This window comes from Scyliorhinus torazame, chromosome 4 (assembly GCF_047496885.1).
Source record: "Scyliorhinus torazame isolate Kashiwa2021f chromosome 4, sScyTor2.1, whole genome shotgun sequence".
NCBI lineage: Eukaryota > Metazoa > Chordata > Chondrichthyes > Carcharhiniformes > Scyliorhinidae > Scyliorhinus > Scyliorhinus torazame.
The window spans coordinates 341,068,631-341,092,899 of NC_092710.1; the positions used below are offsets into that span (position 1 = coordinate 341,068,631).

At 50.2% G+C, this 24,269-nt stretch overlaps 1 protein-coding gene across 1 annotated transcript in view; it reads left to right on the forward strand.

Annotated features, from left to right (window-relative positions):
• Nucleotides 1-24,269, forward strand: part of LOC140411186 (inactive tyrosine-protein kinase 7-like) — a 473,753-nt gene that overhangs the window by 65,898 nt on the left and 383,586 nt on the right. The window lies entirely within an intron of this gene.

Below are 24,269 nucleotides of genomic sequence, written 5' to 3' on the forward strand. Positions count from 1 at the left end.
AATAAATTAACACCCCAACTGAACACAGAGCCAACATAGCAAACATATACACCCCCTCCAATCCCCCAATGTAATTAAACATAAATAAAGTAAACCCCCGCCCCACGGGTTGCTGCTGCCATTGATCAATGTCTACCGTTCTGCCAGGAAGTCTAAGAACGGTTGCCACTGGGGTTCAGGGAGCTGGGCAGAAAGTTAAAAGACAGGACCTCGAGGGTTGTAATCTCGGGATTACTCCCTGTGCCACGTGCCAGTGAGGCTAGAAATAGGAAGATAGAGCAGATAAACACGTGGCTAAACAGCTGGTGTAGGAGGGAGGGTTTCCATTATCTGGACCACTGGGAGCTCTTCCGGGGCAGGTGTGACCTGTATAAGAAGGACGGGTTGCATTTAAACCGGAGAGGCATAAATATCCTGGCCGCGAGGTTTGCTAGTGTCACACGGGAGGGTTTAAACTAGTATGGCAGGGGGGTGGGCACGGGAGCAATAGGTCAGAAGGTGAGAGCATTGAGGGAGAACTAGGGAACAGGGACAGTGTGGCTCTGAGGCAGAGCAGACGGGGAGAAGTTGCTGAACACAGCGGGTCTGGTGGCCTGAAGTGCATATGTTTTAATGCAAGGAGCATTACGGGTAAGGCAGATGAACTTAGAGCTTGGATTACTACTTGGAACTATGATGTTGTTGCCATTACAGAGACCTGGTTGAGGGAAGGGCAGGATTGGCAGCTAAACGTTCCAGGATTTAGATGTTTCAGGCGGGATAGAGGGGGATGTAAAAGGGGAGGTGGAGTTGCGCTACTTGTTCGGAAGAATATCACAGCTATACTGCGAGAGGACACCTCGGAGGGCAGTGAGGCTATATGGGTAGAGATCAGGAATAAGAAGGGTGCAGTCACAATGTTGGGGGTATACTACAGGCCTCCCAACAGCCAGCGGGAGATAGAGGAGCAGATAGGTAGACAGATTTTGGAAAAGAGTAAAAACAACAGGGTTGTGGTGATGGGAGACTTCAACTTCCCCAATATTGACTGGGACTCACTTAGTGCCAGGGGCTTAGACGGGGCGGAGTTTGTAAGGAGCATCCAGGAGGGCTTCTTAAAACAATATGTAAACAGTCCAACTAGGGAAGGGGCGGTACTGGACCTGGTATTGGGGAATGAGCCCGGCCAGGTGGTAGATGTTTCAGTCGGGGAGCATTTCGGTAACAGTGACCACAATTCAGTAAGTTTTAAAGTACTGGTGGACAAGGATAAGAGTGGTCCGAGGATGAATGTGCTAAATTGGGGGAAGGCTAATTATAACAATATTAGGCGGGAACTGAAGAACATAGATTGGGGGCGGATGTTTGAGGGCAAATCAACATCTGACATGTGGGAGGCTTTCAAGTGTCAGTTGAAAGGAATACAGGACCGGCATGTTCCTGTGAGGAAGAAAGATAAATACGGCAATTTTCGGGAACCTTGGATGACGAGTGATATTGTAGGCCTCGTCAAAAAGAAAAAGGAGGCATTTGTCAGGGCTAAAAGGCTGGGAACAGACGAAGCCTGTGTGGCATATAAGGAAAGTAGGAAGGAACTTAAGCAAGAAGTCAGGAGGGCTAGAAGGGGTCACGAAAAGTCATTAGCAAATAGGGTTAAGGAAAATCCCAAGGCTTTTTACACGTACATAAAAAGCAAGAGGGTAGCCAGGGAAAGGGTTGGCCCACTGAAGGATAGGCAAGGGAATCTATGTGTGGAGCCAGAGGAAATGGGCGAGGTACTAAATGAATACTTTGCATCAGTATTCACCAAAGAGAAGGAATTGGTAGATGTTGAGTCTGGAGAAGGGGGTGTAGATAGCCTGGGTCACATTGTGATCCAAAAAGACGAGGTGTTGGGTGTCTTAAAAAATATTAAGGTAGATAAGTCCCCAGGGCCTGATGGGATCTACCCCAGAATACTGAAGGGGGAGGGCAAACAGGCAGAGGTCGTTGTACATATTGGTACTAACGACAGAGGCAGGAAGGGGCATGAGGTCCTGCAGCAGGAGTTCAGGGAGCTAGGCAGAAAGTTAAAAGACAGGACCTCGAGGGTTGTAATCTCGGGATTATTCCCTGTGCCACGTGCCAGTGAGGCTAGAAATAGGAAGATAGAGCAGACAAACACGTGGCTAAACAGCTGGTGTAGGAGGGAGGGTTTCCGTTTTCTGGACCACTGGGAGCTCTTCCGGGGCAGGTGTGACCTGTATAAGATGGACGGGTTGCATCTAAACCGGAGAGGCATAAATATCCTGGCCGCGAGGTTTGCTAGTGTCACACGGGAGGGTTTAAACTAGTATGGCAGGGGGGTGGGCACGGGAGCAATAGGTCAGAAGGTGAGAGCATTGAGGGAGAACTAGGGAACAGGGACAGTGTGGCTCTGAGGCAGAGCAGACGGGGAGAAGTTGCTGAACACAGCGGGTCTGGTGGCCTGAAGTGCATATGTTTTAATGCAAGGAGCATTACGGGTAAGGCAGATGAACTTAGAGCTTGGATTACTACTTGGAACTATGATGTTGTTGCCATTACAGAGACCTGGTTGAGGGAAGGGCAGGATTGGCAGCTAAACGTTCCAGGATTTAGATGTTTCAGGCGGGATAGAGGGGGATGTAAAAGGGGAGGCGGAGTTGCGCTACTTGTTCGGGAGAATATCACAGCTATACTGCGAGAGGACACCTCAGAGGGCAGTGAGGCTATATGGGTAGAGATCAGGAATAAGAAGGGTGCAGTCACAATGTTGGGGGTATACTACAGGCCTCCCAACAGCCAGCGGGAGATAGAGGAGCAGATAGGTAGACAGATTTTGGAAAAGAGTAAAAACAGCAGGGTTGTGGTGATGGGAGACTTCAACTTCCCCAATATTGACTGGGACTCACTTAGTGCCAGGGGCTTAGACGGGGCGGAGTTTGTAAGGAGCATCCAGGAGGGCTTCTTAAAACAATATGTAAACAGTCCAACTAGGGAAGGGGCGGTACTGGACCTGGTATTGGGGAATGAGCCCGGCCAGGTGGTAGATGTTTCAGTAGGGGAGCATTTCGGTAACAGTGACCACAATTCAGTAAGTTTTAAAGTACTGGTGGACAAGGATAAGAGTGGTCCGAGGATGAATGTGCTAAATTGGGGGAAGGCTAATTATAACAATATTAGGCGGGAACTGAAGAACATAGATTGGGGGCGGATGTTTGAGGGCAAATCAACATCTGACATGTGGGAGGCTTTCAAGTGTCAGTTGAAAGGAATACAGGACAGGCATGTTCCTGTGAGGAAGAAAGATAAATACGGCAATTTTCGGGAACCTTGGATGACGAGTGATATTGTAGGCCTCGTCAAAAAGAAAAAGGAGGCATTTGTCAGGGCTAAAAGGCTGGGAACAGACGAAGCCTGTGTGGCATATAAGGAAAGTAGGAAGGAACTTAAGCAAGGAGTCAGGAGGGCTAGAAGGGGTCATGAAAAGTAATTGGCAAATAGGGTTAAGGAAAATCCCAAGGCTTTTTACACGTACATAAAAAGCAAGAGGGTAGCCAGGGAAAGGGTTGGCCCACTGAAGGATAGGCAAGGGAATCTATGTGTGGAGCCAGAGGAAATGGGCGAGGTACTAAATGAATTCTTTGCATCAGTATTCACCAAAGAGAAGGAATTGGAAGATGTTGAGTCTGGAGAAGGGGGTGTAGATAGCCTGGGTCACATGGTGATCCAAAACGACGAGGTGTTGGGTGTCTTAAAAAATATTAAGGTAGATAAGTCCCCAGGGCCTGATGGGATCTACCCCAGAATACTGAAGGAGGCTGGAGAGGAAATTGCTGAGGCCTTGACAGAAATCTTTGGATCCTCGCTGTCTTCAGGGGATGTCCCGGAGGACTGGAGAATAGCCAATGTTGTTCCTCTGTTTAAGAAGGGTAGCAAGGATAATCCTGGGAACTACAGGCCGGTGAGCCTTACTTCAGTGGTAGGGAAATTACTGGAGAGAATTCTTCGAGACAGGATCTACTCCCATTTGGAAGCAAATGGACGTATTAGTGAGAGGCAGCACGGTTTTGTGAAGGGGAGGTCGTGTCTCACTAACTTGATAGAGTTTTTCGAGGAGGTCACTAAGATGATTGATGCAGGTAGGGCAGTAGATGTTGTCTATATGGACTTCAGTAAGGCCTTTGACAAGGTCCCTCATGGTAGACTAGTACAAAAGGTGAAGTCACACGGGATCAGGGGTGAACTGGCAAGGTGGATACAGAACTGGCTAGGCCATAGAAGGCAGAGGGTAGCAATGGAGGGATGCTTTTCTAATTGGAGGGCTGTGACCAGTGGTGTTCCACAGGGATCAGTGTTGGGACCTTTGCTGTTTGTAGTATATATAAATGATTTGGAGGAAAATGTAACTGGTCTGATTAGTAAGTTTGCAGACGACACAAAGGTTGGTGGAATTGCGGATAGAGATGAGGACTGTCTGAAGATACAGCAGGATTTAGATTGTCTGGAGACTTGGGCGGAGAGATGGCAGATGGAGTTTAATCCGGACAAATGTGAGGTAATGCATTTTGGAAGGTCTAATGCAGGTAGGGAATATACAGTGAATGGTAGAACCCTCAAGAGTATTGAAAGTCAAAGAGATCTAGGAGTACAGGTCCACAGGTCATTGAAAGGGGCAACACAGGTGGAGAAGGTAGTCAAGAAGGCATACGGCATGCTTGCCTTCATTGGCCGGGGCATTGAGTATAAGAATTGGCAAGTCATGTTGCAGCTGTATAGAACCTTAGTTAGGCCACACTTGGAGTATAGTGTTCAATTCTGGTCGCCACACTACCAGAAGGATGTGGAGGCTTTAGAGAGGGTGCAGAAGAGATTTACCAGAATGTTGCCTGGTATGGAGGGCATAAGCTATGAGGAGCGATTGAATAAACTCGGTTTGTTCTCACTGGAACGAAGGAGGTTGAGGGGCGACCTGATAGAGGTATACAAAATTATGAGGGGCATAGACAGAGTGGATAGTCAGAGGCTTTTCCCCAGGGTAGAGGGGTCAATTACTAGGGGGCATAGGTTTAAGGTGAGAGGGGCAAGGTTTAGAGTAGATGTACGAGGCAAGTTTTTTACGCAGAGGGTAGTGGGTGCCTGGAACTCACTACCGGAGGAGGTAGTGGAAGCAGGGATGATAGGGACATTTAAGGGGCATCTTGACAAATATATGAATAGGATGGGAATAGAAGGATACGGACCCAGGAAGTGTAGAAGATTGTAGTTTAGTCGGGCAGTATGGTCGGCACGGGCTTGGAGGGCCGAAGGGCCTGTTCCTGTGCTGTACATTTCTTTGTTCTTTGTTCTTTGTTCACTGCCTGAAGAACCCTTGTACCGACCCTCTCAAGGCGAATTTCACCCTCCAACTTAATAAACCCCGCCATATCGCTGATCCAGGATTCCACGCTTGGGGGCCTCGCATCTCTCCACTGAAGAAGAATCCTTCGCCGGGCTACCAGGGATGCAAAGGCCAGAATTCCGGCCTCTTTCGCCTCCTGCACTCCCGGCTCCTCTGCCACCCCAAATATTGCGAGCCCCCAGCCCGGTTTGACCCTGGATCCTACCACCCCCGACACCGTCCTCGCTACGCCCTTCCAATATTCCTCCAGCGCTGGGCATGCCCAAAACATATGGGTGTGGTTTGCTGGGCTCCCTGAGCACCTAAATCACCTGTCCTCACCCCCAAAGAACCGGCTCATTCTTGTCCCGGTCATGTGTGCCCTGTGCAGCACCTTAAACTGTATGAGGCTGAGCCTCGCGCACGAAGATGAAGAGTTCACGCTCCCTAAGGCATCTGCCCACGTCCCCTCTTCGATCTCCTCTCCCAACTCCTCCTCTCACTTACCTTTCACCTCCACCACCGAGGCCTCCTCCGCCTCCTGCATCACCTGATAAGTTTCCGAGATCTTCCCCACTCCCCCCCGCCCCCCCCCGAGAGCACCCTGTCCTGTACTGTGCGTGGCAGCAGCCGTGGTATTTCCACCACCTGCCGCCTGGCAAACGCCCTTACCTGTAAGTACCTGAAGGTGTTCCCCGGGGGGAGCCCATACTTCTCCTCCAACACACACAGGCTCGCGAGCTTCCTGTCCACAAACAGGTCTCCCAACTTTCGTATCCATACCCTGTGCCACCCTGAAAACCCTCCATCTGTCCTCCCTGGGACGAACCGGTGGTTCCCCCATATTGGGGTCCTCACCGAGGCCCCAACATCCCCCCCTGTGCCGCCTCCAGTGGCCCCAGATTTTGAGGGCAGCCGCCACTATTGGCATCGTGGTATACCTCTTTGGAGGGAGCGGCAGCGGCGCCGTTGCCAGCGCCCCCAGACTCATACCCACACAGGACGCTATCTCCAGCCTCTTCCATGCAGTCTCCTCCCCCTCCATCACCCACTTGCGCACCATCATCGCATTGACGGCCCTGTAGTACCCACAGAAGTTGGGCAGCACCAGCCCCCCCCCTATCTCGACTCCGCTCCAGGAACACCGTTTTCACCCTCGGAGTCCCTCGCGCCCACACAAACCCCATTATGCTCCTGTTGACCGGCCTAAAAAAGGCCTTCGGGATAAACACGGGGAGGCACTGGAACAGAAAAAAAAAACCTTTGGAGTACCGTCATTTTGACTGACTGCACCCTACCCGCCAGGGACAGCGGCAACGCGTCCCACCTCTTGAACTCCTCCTCCATTTGCTCCACCAGCCTTGTGAAATTAAGCCTATGCAGGGCCCCCCAGCTCCTGGCCACCTGGATCCCCAAATACCTGAAGCTCCTCTCCGCCCTTTTTTAGTGGGAGCTCGCCAATCCCCCTCTACTGGTCCCCTGGGTGAACCACGAACAGCTCGCTCTTCCCCATGTTGAGCTTGTACCCCGAGAAATCCCCGAATTCCCTAAGGATCCTCATTACCTCAGGTATTCCCCCCCACCGGATCCGCCACATATAGCAAGTCATCCGCATAGAGCGACACCCTATGCTCCTCCCCACCCCGCACCAACCCCCTCCAGTTCCTCGACTCCCTCAGTGCCATAGCCAGGGGTTCAATCGCCAGTGCGAAGAGCAGGGGGGGGACAAGGGACACCCCTGCCTCGTCCCTCGGTGCAACCGAAAGTACTCCGACCTCCCCTTGTTCGTGGCCACGCTCGCCATCGGGACCTCATACAACAGCCTGACCCACCTGACAAGCCCCTCCCCAAACCCAAATCTCTTCAGCACCTCCCACAGGTACCCCCACTCTACCCTATCGAAGGCTTTCTCCGCGTCCATCGCCACCACTATCTCCGCCTCGCCATCATGATTACGTTCAGAAGCCTCCTCACATTCGCGTTCAACTGCCTCCCCTTCACTAACCCTGTCTGGTCTTCGTGGATGACCTGCGGCACACGATCCTCAATCCTCGTGGCTAAGACCTTCGCCAGCACTTGGCATCTACGTTCAGCAGTGAAATCGGCCTGTAAGACCCACACTGCAGGGGATCCTTGTCCCACTTCAGGATCAAGGAGATCAGTGCCCGGGACATCGTCAGGGACAAAGCCCCCCCCCCGCTTCATTAAAGGTCCTAACCAGCAACGGGCCCAACCGGTCCATATATTTTTTAATAAAATTCGACCGGGAAACCGTCCGGCCCCAGTGCCTTCCCCGCCTGCATGCTCCCTATCCCTTTGGTCAGCTCCTCCAGCCCAATTGGGGCCCCCAATCCCGCCACCAGTCTCTCCTCCACCGTCGGAAACTTCAATTGGTCCAGAAAGCGGCCCATCGCTCCCACCTCCAGTGGGGGCTCGGACCAATACAATTCCTCGTAGAAGTCCCTGAAGACCCCATTGATGCCAACCCCACTCCGCACCACACTCCCTCCCCTGTCCTTAACTCCCCTGATCTCCCTAGCTGCGTCCCGCTTCCGGAGCTGATGCGCCAGCATCCGGCTAGCCTTTTCCCCATACTCATAAATCGCCCCCTGGGCCTTCCTCCACTGCACCTCCGCCTTCCTGGTGGTCACCAGGTCGAATTTGGCCTGGAGGCTGCGCCTCTTCCTCAACAATCCTTCCTCAGGCACCTCCACATACCTCCTGTCTACCCTCACCATCTCCCCCACCAGCCTCTCCCTCTTCCCCCCGCTCCCTCCGCTCCTTGTGGGCCCTAATGGAGATCAGCTCTCCCCTAACCACCGCCTTCAGCGCCTCCCATACCATCCCCACTCGGACCTCCCTGTTATCATTGGCCTCCAGGTACCTCTCTCTATGCTTCCTCACTCTCGCTATCAGTGCCCTGCTAAAAATAAAAAAGTCGATCTGGGAGTAAGCCTTATGGACATGAGAAGAATGAGAGTTCCATAGCCCCCGGCCTTGCAAATCTCCAAGGGTCCACCCCTCCCATCTGGTCCATAAACTCCCATAGCACCTTAGCCGCCACCGGCTTCCTACCCGTCCTAGACCCAGAGTGATCCAGGGCCGGATCCAACACCGTGTTAAAGTCGCCCCCCATTAGCAGGGATCCGACCCAACATGTGCCGCATAAAACCCGCATCGTCCCAATTCGGGGCATACACATTGACCAGTACCACCCTCTCTCCCTGCAGCTTACCACTAACCATTACGTACCTACCGCCATTATCTGCCATAATGCTCGACGCCTCGAACGACACCTTCTTTCCCACCAAGATCGCCACCCCTCGATTTTTGGCATCCAGCCCCGAATGAAACACCTGACCTACCCACCCTTTCCTCAATCTTACCTGGTCTACCACCTTCAGGTGTGTCTCCTGGAGCATAACCACATCCGCCTTCAGCCCCTTCAGGTGCGTGAACACGCGGGCCCGCTTGACCGGGCCGTTCAGTCCCCTTACATTCCAGGTTATCAGCCGGATCCGGTGGCTACACCCCCCCCCCGCCGCCGACTAGCCATAACCCCATCTCAGCCAGCCATGCGCCCGCACCCCACGCCCGGCCCGTTCCCCATGGCGGCAGACCCCCGTCTCGGACCCCCCCCCCCCCCCCCCCCCCCCACTCGCTCCAGCTCCCCCTTGACCATAACAGCAACTTGATTCCCCCCCAGCCCCCCCCCCCGGGCTGGGACCCCTCCTAGCTGCTTTACTCCCCCCATTGCACTTCCGCAAGTCAGCTGACTCCTGCTGACCCCGGCCACTCCCGCCTCTCCTTCGACTCCTCCCATTGTGTGACACACCGTCCTCTTCCATTTCCCATCCGCAGGCTCTCCACCTCCCCCTTCCATCCCAAGCGCGGGAAACAACCCTCGCTTCCCCGCCTCGGCCTCGTCCCCTCCAGTCTTAAGCGCGGGAAAAAGCCCCGCTTACCACCTACCCGGCCCTGCCACCTCTGCGCAGCTCCTTTTACAGGCCCTGTCCCCTCACCCCTGACTCAGGCCTCCCCCTTCCCATGGGGCCCCATCACACTGCCGGCCAACCCCCCTCCAACAGCCCCCCCGCCCAACCCAACCAAAACAGTGCCCAACCCGCCCTCACCCAACCAGATAGAAAAAAAAACAAGAGCAAAGGACCCCCCCCCCCTCAAAAAGTAACATATCAACCGCAATCCCCAAACGCCCATCCCGACCCTCAATCTGTGTCCAACTTCTCGGCCTGAACAAAGGTCCACGCCTCCTCCGGAGACTCAAAATAATGGTGCCGTTCCTTGTAGGTGACCCACAGTCGCGCCGGTTGCAACATGCCAAACTTCACCCCCTTCCTGTGCAGCACCGCCTTCGCTCGATTGTACCCGGCCCTCCTCTTCGCCACCCCGCACTCCAGTCCTGGTATATTCGAACCTCTACGTTCTTCCACCTGCTGCTCCTCTCCTTCTTGGCGCACCTGAGCGCACACTCCCGATCAGCGAACCAATGAAACCGCACCAGCACCGCCTGCGGAGGCTCGTTAGCCTTGGGCCACCTCGCCAGCACTCTATTGGCCCCTTCCGGCTCCAGGGGCCCCTGGAAGGACCCCGCTCCCATCAGCGAGTTCAACATGGTGACCACATAGGCCTGCACGTCCGGCCCCTCCAGCCCCTCTGGGAGGCCCAGAAATCGCAGGTTCTTCCACCTCAACCGATTCTCCATCTCCTCGAACCGCTCCTGCCATTTCTTGTGGAGCTCCTCGTGCGCCTCCACCTTTACTGCCAGGCCTAAGATCTCGTCCTCATTGTCGGAGATCTTTTGTCGGGCCCCGCGGATCGCCACCCCCTGGGCCGTCTGTGTCTTCAGCAGCTTATCGATAGAAGCCTTCATCGGCTCAAGCAGGTCCACTTTAATCTCCCTAAAGCAGCGCTGGATCACCTCTTGTTGCTCCTGCGCCCACTGCATCCACGCTGCCTGGACCCCACCCGCCGCCATTTTGTTCTTCTTCCCTCGCACCTTCTTCGGGTCCACCACCACCTTTTTAGTCGCCCTGCTCCTGGTAAAAGCCATATACTGTCGGGGAACTATTGTACTCTCCTTCCCACAGCGGGAAGCGTCAAAAAAATGCCGTTGCGGGCCCTGAAAAGGGCCCAAAAGTCCGTTTTTTGCGGGAGCTGCCGAACGTGCGTCTTAGCTCCGCATAGCCGCAACCGGAGGCCAGCACACCATGTATTAGCTGACAGCTGCCGCCGCTTAACAGAGCCTGCATGGTCTTCTGGTTTAGCACAGGGCTAAAGAGCTGGCTTTAAAGCAGACCAAGGCAGGCCAGCAGCACGGTTCAATTCCCGTACCAGCCTCCCTGAACAGGCGCCAGAATGTGGCGACTAAGGGCTTTTGATCGTAAATTCATTTGAAGCCTACAAGCGAATTTCATTTCATTTCATGCAATTACTTCTGGGACACAAGCCTTCAATCACAGCGGCAATATCGTGGACAGTAATTTGGCATCCATGTTCAAAAGAGAGGTGGATCGAAATAATCCACATTCCTTGGGGCCCTTGTCATTTTTCAAGGTGAGGGAGATAGAGGCCTGCCGGACAATGAACCCGAGCCAAAGAATCATTCAGCGTATGCACTATCAATGTCATCAATTGGCCTGCAAACCTTTTATAAAATTCAACGGGAAACCCATCTGGGCCCATACCTGTTTGCATCAGCTGAATCCCCAGGGCTTAACGAGGCCTCCAATTCCTCCTCTCTCTCTCTCTCTCTCTCTCTCTCTTTTGCTCTCGTCCTCGCCCTCTCGCTTCACTCTCGTTCTCGCTTACGCTCTCTCCCCGCTACCGGAAAGGACAACCCATTGAGGAACTCTGACATATCCAATCCACTCTCCGGGGCTCTGATCTATAGAGATCCCTGTTTTAAAAGAAACTCGAACACTGCATTGACGCCCATTGCGGAAACCAACCTGCTGCCTGATTTGTATGATATCCTGGGAAGCCGCCTCAACTGGTGAGCCAAAAGGCAGCCTACATTCTCCCTGTACTCCTAAACTACTCTCCTCAAACGCCGGATTTGGCCCACCACCTTCCCTGTGGATGCCAGATCAAACTGCTGCTTCCTAGTTGACATCATCAGCTATACACAGGATATCCCAATGTTCTTCCCAATCCACATACATTAAGATCTCATACATACAACTCGATCCAAATCCACGCTTTTTAATGAAGGTGTTAGCTTCCTCTGGTGCCTCAGTAGTAGTCCTTAGACTCGCAACCTTGCCAGGTGCACTGCCCCTTTCTAATACAGAAGGGCCTTAACCTTATTAAAGGCTGCCCGCTTCCTCGCCAGCTCAGCCCCCACATCCTGGTAAATCCTCACAATGCTTTCCTTCCCACTTTGCGTCACAGTGCTTGTTGGCCCACTTCAAGATCCTCTCCTACCTAAAGCTGTGGAATCAAATAATGATTGCTCCAGGTGGCTCATGTGGCCGAGGCTTCTGCCAAAGTGTCTGATGGACCCTGTCCAGCTCCGGAGAGGACACCAGACTATCCTTGTCCACCATCTTCCCAAACATCTGCAATAGATATTCCATGGAATTCGGGCCCTCCATCCCCTCCAGCACGATTTTGAGGTTCTGCCTCCTTGATCAATTCTTGATCAATTCTCGAGATCATCGACCTTGGCTTTCGATCTTTTATTCTCACCGGCCACCTCGACCTCCAATGACGGAAGCTGCTCCTCTAGCCAGTGTCTTCTCCACACCCTCTAGTATTCTGCCATGCCTCTTTGTTGCCTTGGTGGTCAAGTTTCACCCAGACGGGGCCCTGCACACCCTCAATCGATTTTCCTAGGCTGAACTTTCATTGTTATCGAAGTGTTTGTCAAACTCCTTGCGAGCACACCCGAGAGCATGTTCGCTGTTATCCGGGTGGCCTGTGTTGACAGTGTTGTAGCTGCCATTTTCTCTGCTGACGAAATGCACGTCGCCTCCGTGTCTGCCGAAGAATGATCTTCTGTGGGATTTTCTCCTCTTTTTGGCATGTATTTGATGCGGGAACCCTGTACTGCTCATCCAGAATGCTTTCCAGCAAAAATCCCCCGAATAATCGGGTATAAAGACCTAAAAAACGCAGATCTCGGTCGGCGCTACCTTGTGAGCGACCTCCCCTCACATGCTGCCCCCCGGAGGTCACTGACCACTCTCTTGATGCCCTGAGACTTCATGCTGCCAGAGTCTCTGTTGAAGACTTCCAAGGCCACTGTCACCTGATATACCGTTGGACTGACATTTCTGAGTCTCAGTCTCGTGGGACAGACCATCTGCTGGAATGGTAATGGAAGAGTCTGGAATTTTGGCTGAAAGATTATAATTTTTTGTATGATGATGTCAGATTTGCAACTTTCCCAATTGTGACGCACTGCACCAAATGTGGGCCACTTTGCAGGGTTGACTGGCCTCGTGTGCCTTTGTCTTGCCTGGTGCCTCGGTCTGTACTGGGTGCTTCACCCAGTTTCAGTTTTTTGTAGTGGGTTGATAAACTGAGTGGCTTACTAGGTTATTTCAGAGGGTGGTTAAGAGTTGACCACATGCTGTGGGCCAGACTGGATAACAACAGCAAATTTCTTTCCCCACAGGATATTAGTAAACCACATTGACTGTTTAACAACAGTCCAGTGTTTTCATGGTTACCATCGGTGATAGTAGGAGCACGGATTGGGCATAATCATCTGGTTCCTTGAACCTGTTCTGGCATTCAGTGAGAGCTTGACTGACCTATGACCTAACTCCATATGCCTGCCTTTGCCCCATAATCCTTCATTTCCAAAACTCAATTGATTTCAGATATAAAATTAACAGCATTTAGCAGCATTTGCCGTTTGTAGAAGAGTTTCTGCTTTTGCCCTTCTGTGAAGTCTTTCCTAATTTCATTCCTGAAAGGTCTTGCTTTAATTTTTTAATATAGTTTCTTAGTCCTAGATTCCCAATCTATTGTATCTGTTGCTCATAAAATCATGAAAATCTTAATCAAATCACCCATTACCTTCTACATTCCAGTGAATGCAACTCGAGATTGTGCAAACTCGCATTTAACCCTTGAAGACCAGATATCACGCTTGACTCCTTCCGAGGCCAATCTCCGGTGTGTTGCTCTGAACTGCTCACAATACTCCTGATGTTGTCTAACCAGGGCTTTTGTATAGTTGTGGTATAACTTCCTTCCTCTTGTTGTACCCTAGATCAACATTCCATTAACTTGATGATTTTATTTTACAAATTCCATGACATTTGAATGATCTTAGGATTTCAACTGGTTCTAACACTTTTTACCAGTTAGAAAGTACCCTGGTCTGGGGCGGCACAGTGATGAGCACTGCTGCCTATGGTGCTGAGGACCCGGGTTCGATCCTAGTCCTGGGTCACTGTCCATGTTCTCCCCGTGCCTGCGTGGGTTTCACCCCCATACACCAAAGATGTGCAAGTTGGGTGGATTGGCCGCACTAAATTGCCCTTAATTGGAAAAACATAATTGGGTACTCTAAACTTTAAAAGAAAAAGGAAGTACCCTGGTCTATACAAGTGTTAATGATTTCACATTTGTCAGAATTATCTCATATGTTTACTTTGGGCAATGGCTTTTATTTGCTAACTGTATCAATATCTGGTTGCAATTTTATGCTTCTTTCCTGTATTATGGTGTTGTCAACTGGGATATTGGGTATGGATTGTAGGTGGCATGTGTACTTGGGTTCTGCATGGGTTAATCATCCTGATTGACCGCCATAGCGGGGGCACTGTTGGAAGTTTGTTAACATTGACTGAGAGAGTTAGCTCAGCATTGATGCTCTTCCCCTTGGATAGTTTAAAAATAAATAAAAATGGGCAGCATGGTGGCACAATGGTTAGCATTGCTGCCTCATGGCGCTGAGGTGCCAGATTCGATCCTGGCTCTGGGTCACTGTCTGTGTGGAGTTTGCACATTATCCCCGTGTTTGCGTGGGTTTCACTCCCACAACCCAAAGATGTGCAGGGTAGGTGGATTGATCACGCTAAATTGCCCCTTAATTGGAAAAAATGAATTGGGTACTCTAAATTTATTTTAAATAATAAATAAATTTAGAGTACCCAATTCTTTTTTTGGCAATTAAGATGTAATTTAGCCTGGCCATGGGATGCATGAGGCGCAGTGGTTAGCACTGGGACTATGGCGCTGAGGACCTGGGTTCGAATCCCGACCCTGGGTCACTGTCGTGTGGAGTTTGCACATTCTCCCCATGTCTGCGTGGGTTTTACCTCCACAATCCAAAGATGTGCAGATTAGGTGGTTTAGCTTGGCCAATCCACCTACACTGCACATCTTTGGGTTGTGGGGGTGAGAACCACACAGACATGGGGACAATGTGCAACAAACTCCACACACACATGGGGAGAATGTGCAACAAACTCCACACAGACATGGGGAGAATGTGAAACAAACTCCACACAGACAGTGATCCGAGGCCGGGATCAAACTCGGGTCTTCAGTGCCGTGAGGCAGCAGTGCTAACTACTGCGCCATCGCCTCCCCCCCAATAGCTTTTTGCCACTCCTGAGCCAAGGCTTCTTGAAGGGAAGGTGGTGGTGGGGTGAGAGAGGTGCAATGAGGTAGTGGTGCCAGCATGGTCTCCGCATCTGAGTAAAACCTCATCTCAGAAATGAACGTATTCAGGAGAAAAAACAATGGGGGAGAAAATGGTAGTGCAGAGAACCGGCACAGACAGGAAAATTTGATGGTTACTTTTGTCGTGGCGATAAAACCAAGAAGCAGGTTTGAAATTAGCATAAATTGAACTTAAAAACTGACATATGATGAGAAATTACTAACTTCACAGAAGGGATCGAGCGTGATTAAAGGCAATTTCATAGTATTGTCTAGTTCTCCAGCATATAGTGTAACACAATTACACATTAGTTTGCATGCAAGTGTAAAAGAATCTGATTTAGAAAATGAAATGCAGCTTAAGTTGCACTGTGATCTTTTTCTAGATTTGCAGGTAAGGTGACATATTATGTATTCCTAACACACCTACAGGGCATGAAATATTAAGCTGGGGTTTATGCAGGTCAAACTAGCTTCCCAGCAACACCAAGCAGAAAATAAGCTAATCCTTGAAGGTATTTACTTTGCAATGGTGAATTGCCATTAAGTATTGTCTTGTGCATTTATTCATACAGTATCTTTTCTGTTTTGACTATTCTTTGTGGTGGATTCTGGTCGATTCCATGTTAATGCAGAAAAGTTAGCTGTGGGTTCTGAAACATTCATCACATGAGTATTGTGGAAACCTTTGAAAGTGGAGTGTATTCTACAGCTGAGTGGGACTATTAGGAATAGTCTAAATAAGCTGTTTCAAAAGGTGCAGTTTTTAAAATCGAGTTTTTGTATTGTCTGTTAGGTTATGGGAGTCTGGAATGGCTGCTCTGGTTTCTAGACTGACTGCGGTGAATTAGACGTCTGCCACACCATCTGGTTAAGGAATTGGCAAAGATACTGATTGCTTCAAGATGTGGATGAAACATTACCTTATATGGCAGAAGTAACTGTGCAAAGCGGGATTTCAATAAAACAAAGTGTTAACTGTTCCATCATCCATATTCTGCAAATTCACATTGCTACACTGGAATAAAACCAATGTAGTGCTACTCTCAACTCTCCCCAGATCCTGTCTTGTATTTAGAATGGTTTTCCCCCAATGGGTCCAAAGTGGAAAACCACTATCTAGTTTATGCAGATATGTTTTTCTATTTTTGAGTTGAGACAATTTATTACATGTATTCACACTTAATGAAGAGGTGGCTTTCAAACATATCAGATTTCCTTCATTAGAACAGAATTATTATGCTAAGTGGTATCAAGGGCAATCAATCACTTGCCCGCATTGAGTGTTGGCTATGAAGACGGCCAGAACTGGGATGGGGATTTTAGGATCCAGAGGTATTTTAGGAGAGAGCACATGGGGATTAAGTTACTGGTAAAGAGATCCTCCAGTTCTGAAAAACATTTGGGCCACGGTCGTGCCTTTGATGCCATTCTTTATTTCCACTGTCTCTCCAATTTGTTGATTGTCGCCCAGCCGTATCTTCCTGCTTCAAAGAATTAATTACTGAAAATCAATAAAATGCCCAGTGCCTGTTCAGTGTGGAAGTGACAAATTATCATTTTAATATTCTATAAATTGTTTAATATATCCAAAGAGCATTGTTGATGCAGTTTCCAAATTTTTGCATTAAAAATCCCAATGATTTGATTTTTCCTGATTTTCATTGGGCTTTAAATATTTATTTTATGAACATATTTCACATTAAGGGTGCAGTTATCATACCTTGGTCACCTGTGTATCCAGATATATATTATCTTGTGTTTTTAGTTTATACTGCGTGCATAATTCCTGACGGAACAATGGATCCTGTGTGGTGCCTGTGAAAGAAATTTAGAAGCCACATCAGGCTCCTTATGCTGGGAATAATACAAGTTAAGGGTGGGGCTGACAATGCGACAATTTATTTGTTCTGAGATTGATTCTGATCTTGCGTACTATTGATCATGTTGCTCTTTATAGTCATTCGATGGTTTGCTGAACAAAAATCCAGTTGTTGAAAGCATCTTTTAAGATTGCCGTACAAGACAGCCTGAAAATACCCCAGTGATAGGCAAAGACCACATATAAATGTATATTTTTCTGAAGCGCACGATGCGACCATGGAACATCCCAGAGTGCTTTACAGTCCATGCACTTTTTGAAGTGCACTCCAGGTTATGTTGGAAACCGATCGACCAATTTCCACTAAATTTTAGTTGGGATACTGGTCAGAACTTCCTGCTCCCCTTCAGTTAATATCGAGGAATCTTTCTTATCCGCTTGAGAGAACAAATGGGATTTTGATTTGATATCTCACCTGAAAGATGGTACCTTCAAGTGCAGCACCATCATTATTGCACAAAGTGTCAGCCTAAACTTGCGTTCAAATCTCTGTAATGGATCGTGAACCTACAATTTCCTAACTCCGGCAAGAGCCACAATGATTGGCAGATATCCCACATGTAAATATAAACAGGTTTTAATATTTATGGAAGAAAATGGTAATAAACACGTATGTTTGGCTTCAGCTGGAGTATTATGTCCAGTTCTGGACCTGGATTTCAGGAAGGGTGTGAAGGTATTTTAAAGGGTGGAAAAAAGATTATAGTAATGGTTCCAGGGATGAGGAGCTTCAATTCCATGGATGTATTAGAGAAGCTGGGACTGTTCTCCTTGGAGAAAGGAAGTTGAAAGAGGTTTGATAGAGATGCTCAAAATCATGAGAGTCCTGGACAAAGTAGATCAGGAGAAACTGTTCCCATTGGAGGCAGGGTTGAGCCCAAAGGACACCGATTTTAAAGGTTGAGTGAGTGGAACTAACTGATCTGCTCTTGCAGAGAACCGACACAGTCAGGACAAATTGAAGAAGACCACCTTTGCTGTAACCATTCAATGATTTTATATATTTCAGCCTTCTATATTGGTGTCTGCCACAGAAGCGGGTGCATCTGAGTGCAATTACTCATGAGAGCTGAGCTGTGCTAATCTGCTTATTACCGTGGTAGGGAGGAAGGTTTTATGTCCAGTGAGTAGGCCTGGTTAACGCAGAGCTTGATTTGATAGGATTATATGAATGCTTAAGTTCCTAGTGATCCCTTGAATCACACACCAGTAGACTCTCCCCGATCAATCAATAGCTTCATTTTTCTCTAGATGATGACGAGCGACCCTTGATTGCATTGATATTCTAGCTGCCTTTCAAACTTGACTTAATGAAACCTTCCCAGCCTTGTACTTTCCCAAATTGTCAAAAGGCAGTGTGCTCCTCAATTTCAATTGGTATTGTGGTGTCTCCTTGTGAACATTTCCATTTAATTACCTGACCGTGTGGCTGTTTCAGACTTTGCCCTTTGTTCTGTTGAACCCTTTCCCAATTGAAATTTATGCCTCAGATACCCCACCCCCCATTTCTTCATATCCCATGCTGTGACACCTTGGGCGCGATTCTCCGCTCCCGTGACTAAGTGCCCACGCCGCCATGAACGGCGTCGAGGTTCACGACGGCGTGAAACGGCCCCGATTTCGACCGATTCAGGGCCCGAAAATGGGCTAGGATCGGGGCCGCGAGAAACTCGGGGGGTGTGTCGCGAAAGCAGCGTCGTCAGCACGCGCCGGGCATTGGTGCCGCGTAAAAGTGACACCGCGTAAACGACGAGGCCGGCACTGCATAACTGGCGTCACCCGCGCATACGTGGTTGCCGTCCTCCCCGAGGCCGCCCCGCAAGAAGATGTCGGATGTATCTTGCGGGGCCCGGAGGAAAGGAAGTCCTCCTTCAGAGAGGCCTGCCCGCCAATTGGTGGGCACTGATCGTGGGCCAGATCCCTTTTGAGTCCTACCCCGGTGAAAGAGCCCCCCCTCGCCCTCCCACAGGCCGCCCCCCCACAGGGCCCCTTTCATATCCTCATCTATATATCCCCTTCGAACCTCACTTTGTCTGCGCCTGTCTTTGGAAAACCTTTCACAGTTATTTACTGTTACTGTTTCAAACTCTCACCTGCCCATCTGCTGGTCTTCTATTTACCACAAAGCAGCTGTCAATCTGCCGAACCACCACCTTTACTGGCCTTTGTCCACAATCTAAATGCCTCACTTATATTGCAGTCCTCAACATTCAGGCCAATGTTTTTTTTTGGCTTTTCAACTTGCGTTTTGTCCCTGTGTTCTTGCTCTTTAGTGATTTGGTGCCCAAATCTCTCAACTTTTCAGCTCCTAGACTCCCATCGTTACCAAAATGCTATTTCTAAGATAGTTGCTTGGTAGTACAGAACTTGAATATTGCTGTGAAGGGACAGGTTGCTGAAGCTTTTTGTCTTGCACGCAACAGGACAAATGTAAGATAGCCTATTTTCAAACCAACACAATAATTTATGCTACAGGAGAAAAGGTTGCTGATTTAGACCATAAGACGTAGAAGCAGAAGACCACTCAACCCATCGAGTCTGCTCTGCTATTCAATGAGAACATGACGGACCTGATATCATTCTCAATTCCACTTTCCCGCCTTATCCCCATAATCCTCGATTCCCTTATTGATTAAATATCTGCCTATCTCAGCCTCGAATAGACTTAACGGCCCAGCCTCTACAGCTCTCCGCAGTAAAGAATTCTACAGATTCTCTACCCTCATCTCTGTCTTAAATGGACAACCCCTTACTCTGAGATTATGCCCTCTGGTTCCAGACTCTCCTACAAAAGGTAACATCCTCTCAGCATCTACCCTGTCAAGCCCACTGAGAATCCCATGTCTCAATAAGGACACCTCTCATACATGTGACAATAAAGATTAGTAGGCTTACATTAACACTGCAATGAAGTTACTGTGAAAAGCCCTTAGTTGCCACATTCCGACACCTGTTCAGGTACACAGAGAATTCAGAATATCCAAATTACCTAACAGCACATCTTTCGGGATTTGTGGAAGGAAATGGAGCACCCGGAGGAAATCCACGCAGACACTAGGAGAACGTGCAGACTCCACATTGACAGTGACCCAAGCCGGGAATTGAACCTGGGACCCTGGAGATGTGAAGCAACAGTGCTAACCACTGTGCTACCTTGCCACCCATCATACTTCTAATCTCGAATGTCTATAGGCCCAACTGACTCAAGCTCTCCTCATAAAAAAAAATCCTTCCATACTCTGGATTACCCCACTGAGCCTTCTCTGGACTGCCTCCAATGCCAGTATATCTTTCTTTCGAAAGCGGACCAAAACTGTTGGCAGACGTGGTCTAACATGCCTTGTGTAGTTGAATAAAGGTGTCACATTCGCAGTTTTCTAATCCTCTGGGACTTTTCCCAGAGTTTGAGGATTCTTGGAAGATTACTTTAAAAAAAAAAGAACACCCAATTCTTTTTTTTTTCTAATTCGGGGGCAATTTAGCGTGACCAATTAACGTACCCTGCACATCTTTTTCGGTTGTGGGGGTGAGACCCAATTTGGAAGATTACTACCAGTGCATTCACTATCTCTGTAACTACTCCCTTTAATATTTTGTGATGCAACCCATCAGGTCCAGGCGACTTATCGGCCTTCAATCGATAGTTTCCCTAGTATTTTTTCCTTGGTGATTGTTATTGTATTTATCGGACTACCGGTTGCGGCGATGCCTTGCTAGCCGCACGTTTCGGCGGCTCCAGCTCCGACGGACCTTCGGGCTCTTTTAAGAGCTCCAACGGGAAATTTTTGGGCGACGCAACCCGGTGTGGGGTGAGTGAGTAGGGAGTCCGTGTCTCCCCCCCCCCCCCCAATGAAGGAGGAAAATATCGGCGGCGGCGGCTGCAGCGCGAGGAATCGTCGACGAAAGGGAGAAGACACAAGATGGCGGCGGAGAAAGCTCAGGCGACATGGGGGCCCGAGCAAGACGAATTTTTGAGACGGTGTGTGGAGCTACTAAAGAGGGAGGGGCTGACCCCGATGCTACAGGCAATTGAGGGGCTCAAGGAGGCACAAAGGACCCAGGAGACAGAGCTCCGCGTGGTGGAGCAGAAGGTGACGGATAATGAGGACGAGATCCTGGGCCTGGCGGTCAAACCACAGACGCACGAGGCACTCCATAAAAAGTGTATTGAAAGGATCGAGGCCCTAGAAAACAGAGCGCGAAGGAAGAACCTTCGGATACTGGGTCTCCCTGAGGGAGTGGAAGGAGCGGACTGTGGAGCTTATGTAAGTACGATGCCAAGCTCATTAATGGGCGCTGAGGCCCCTGCGGGCCCCTTGGAGGTGGAGTGGGCACATCGGATCCCGGCGAGAAGACCAAAAGTGGGAGAACACCCAGGGCGACAATCGTGCGATTTCACCGCCTTAAAGATAGAGAAGAGGTCCTGAGATGGGCTAAAAAGGTGCGGAGTAGCAGATGGGAGAATGCAGTGGTACGGGTGTACCAGGATTGGACTGCGGAGGTGGCGAGAAGGAGGGTGAGTTTTAACCGAGCCAAGGAGGTGTTACACAAAAAGAAGGTGAAGTTCGGGATGCTGCAGCCGGCACGACTATGGGTCACGTACCAGGAGAGACATCACTATTTCGATACGGCGGAAGAAGCATGGACCTTTATTAAAGAGGAGAAATTGGATCGGAACTGAGGGACTGATACTGTAGGGAATGTTATTGTTATTGTTATGGTTGATGTAAATAGAGAAGTAAATTGGGATGGGGGGAGACACTAGGAAATGTGGGCGCCGGTGAGGGGGGAAAGAAGGGACATAGGCGGCGAATGAGGAATGGGAGGGGGAGAGGAAAGGGAGCTGCGCCACAAGAGGCGGGTCAGATAAAGGGATGTTCCCGCGCCAGAAAGATTATGGCGGGAAGACAGGCGCAAGGCGGATGGGAGTTCCCCACACGGGGGGGGGGGGTCAAGGAGTGAGCAGGAGTAGCCGGGGTCAGTTGAAGTCAGCTGACTTGCGGAAGTAATATGGGGGGAGCAATCACGCTAGAAAGGGATCTAGCGGAGGGGGGGGGCGGGGGGGATAGCTGGGTTGCTGCTGCGGAAATCAAAAAGGAAATGACTAAAGAGTGGGTGGACGGGCATGGAGTGCGACGCCTGGGGAGCGAGTGGGAGCGCGGAGGCGGGATATGGGACTGGCCTAGAGAAGGTGATGGCTAGTCGACACGGGAGGGGGGCAGGTAGCCCCCTAGTGAGGCTGATCATGTGGAACGTGAGCGGCCTGAACGGACCGATTAAAAGGGCCCGAGTGCTCGCGCATTTGAAAGGACTAAGGGCAGACGTGGCTATGCTCCAAGAGACGCACCTGAAGGTGGCGGACCAAGTTAGGTTAAGGAAAGGATGGGTGGGACAGGTGTTCCACTCAGGACTAGATGCAAAGAATAGGGGGGTGGCCATATTGGTGGGGAAACGGTTACCATTTGAAGCAAAGAACATCGTAGTAGATAGCGGAGGTAGATATGTAATGGTGAGTGGCAGGCTGGAGGGAATGGAGGTTGTGTTGGTTAATGTATATGCCCCGAATTGGGACGATGCGGGATTTATGAGACGGATGCTGGGTCGTATACCGGACCTGGAGGTAGGAAACTTGATATTGGGAGGGGACTTCAATACCGTGCTGGACCCAGGGCTAGATAGATCCAGCTCAAAGACCGGAAGAAGGCCGGCAGCGGCCAAGGTGCTCAAGGGGTTTATGGACCAAATGTGGGGAGTGGATCCATGGCGATTTCTTAGACCGAGGGCCAGGGAGTTCTCCTTCTTCTCCCATGTCCATAAAGTGTACTCCCGGATAGATTTTTTTGTTTTGGGAAGGTCATTGATCTCAAGGGTGGAAGAAGCTGAGTATTCAGCCATAGCGGTTTCGGACCATGCCCCACACTGGGTGGACCTGGAACTAGGAGAGGAAAGGGAGCAGAGAGCACTCTGGTGATTAGATGTGGGATTGATGGCGGACGAGGGAGTGTGTGGAAGAGTGCGGGGGTGTATTGAGAGATACCTGGAGGTCAATGACGATGGGGAGGTCCGTGTGGGAGTGGTATGGGAAGCACTAAAAGCGGTGGTCAGAGGAGAGCTGATCTCCATTGGGGCCCACAAAGGGAAAACAGAGGCCAAGGAAAGGGAAAGATTACTGGGGGAGATTTTAAGGGTGGATAGGGAATTTGCAGAGACCCCGGAGGAGGGACTGGACAGAGAGAGGAGACGACTCCAGACGGAGTTTGACCTCCTGACCACCAGAAAGGCGGAGGTGCTGTGGAGGAAGGCACAGGGGAGGAGGTATGAATATGGGGAAAAGGCTAGTCGCCTGCTGGCTCATCAGTTGCGAAAGAGGACAGCGGCGAGGGAGATAGGGGGAATTAGAGACGAAAAGGGAGCCACGGTGCGAAGAGCAGGGAAGATAAATGAGGTGTTCAAGACCTTTTATGAGGGACTGTATAGGTCCCAACCCCCAGAGGGAGAGGAGGGGATGCGACAGTTCCTGGATCAATTGAGGTTCCCGAGGGTGGAGGAGCAGGAGGTGGAAGGCCTGGGGGCACCGATTGGGGTGGACGAGGTTATTAAGGGGCTGGGGAACATGCAAGCAGGGAAGGCTCCGGGACCAGACGGGTTCCCGGTGGAATTTTATAGAAAGTATGTGGACTTGTTGGCCCCGTTGTTGGTGAGGACGTTCAATGAGGCCAGGGAAGGAGGGACTTTACCCCCGACAATATCGGAGGCGACGATATCGCTAATTTTGAAGAGGGATAAAGATCCGTTGCAGTGCGGGTCCTATAGACCTATTTCATTATTGAATGTGGACGCCAAACTGCTAGCAAAGGTACTGGCATCGAGGATAGAGGATTGTGTCCCGGGGGTGGTGCACGAAGACCAGACAGGGTTCGTAAAAGGGAGACAACTGAATGTTAACGTGTGACGACTATTAGGGGTGATAATGATGCCCCCAGTGGAGGGGGAGGCAGAGATAGTGGCGGCAATGGATGCAGAGAAGGCATTTGATAGGGTGGAGTGGGAGTATTTATGGGAGGTGTTAAGGAGGTTTGGGTTCGGGAACGGGTTTATTAGCTGGGTCAAACTTCTTTATGGGGCCCCAACGGCAAGTGTAGTCACGGGTCGGCAAAGATCGGAGTATTTCCGATTATATAGGGGAACAAGACAGGGGTGCCCGCTATCTCCACTGTTGTTCACGTTGGCAATTGAACCTCTGGCCATGGCGTTGAGAGACTCCAGGAAATGGAGAGGGATGATTAGAGGGGGAGAAGAACACCGAGTCTCGCTATACGCGGATGACCTACTGGTGTATGTGTCGAACCCAGCGGGGGGGGGGGGATGATAGAGGTTATGCGGATG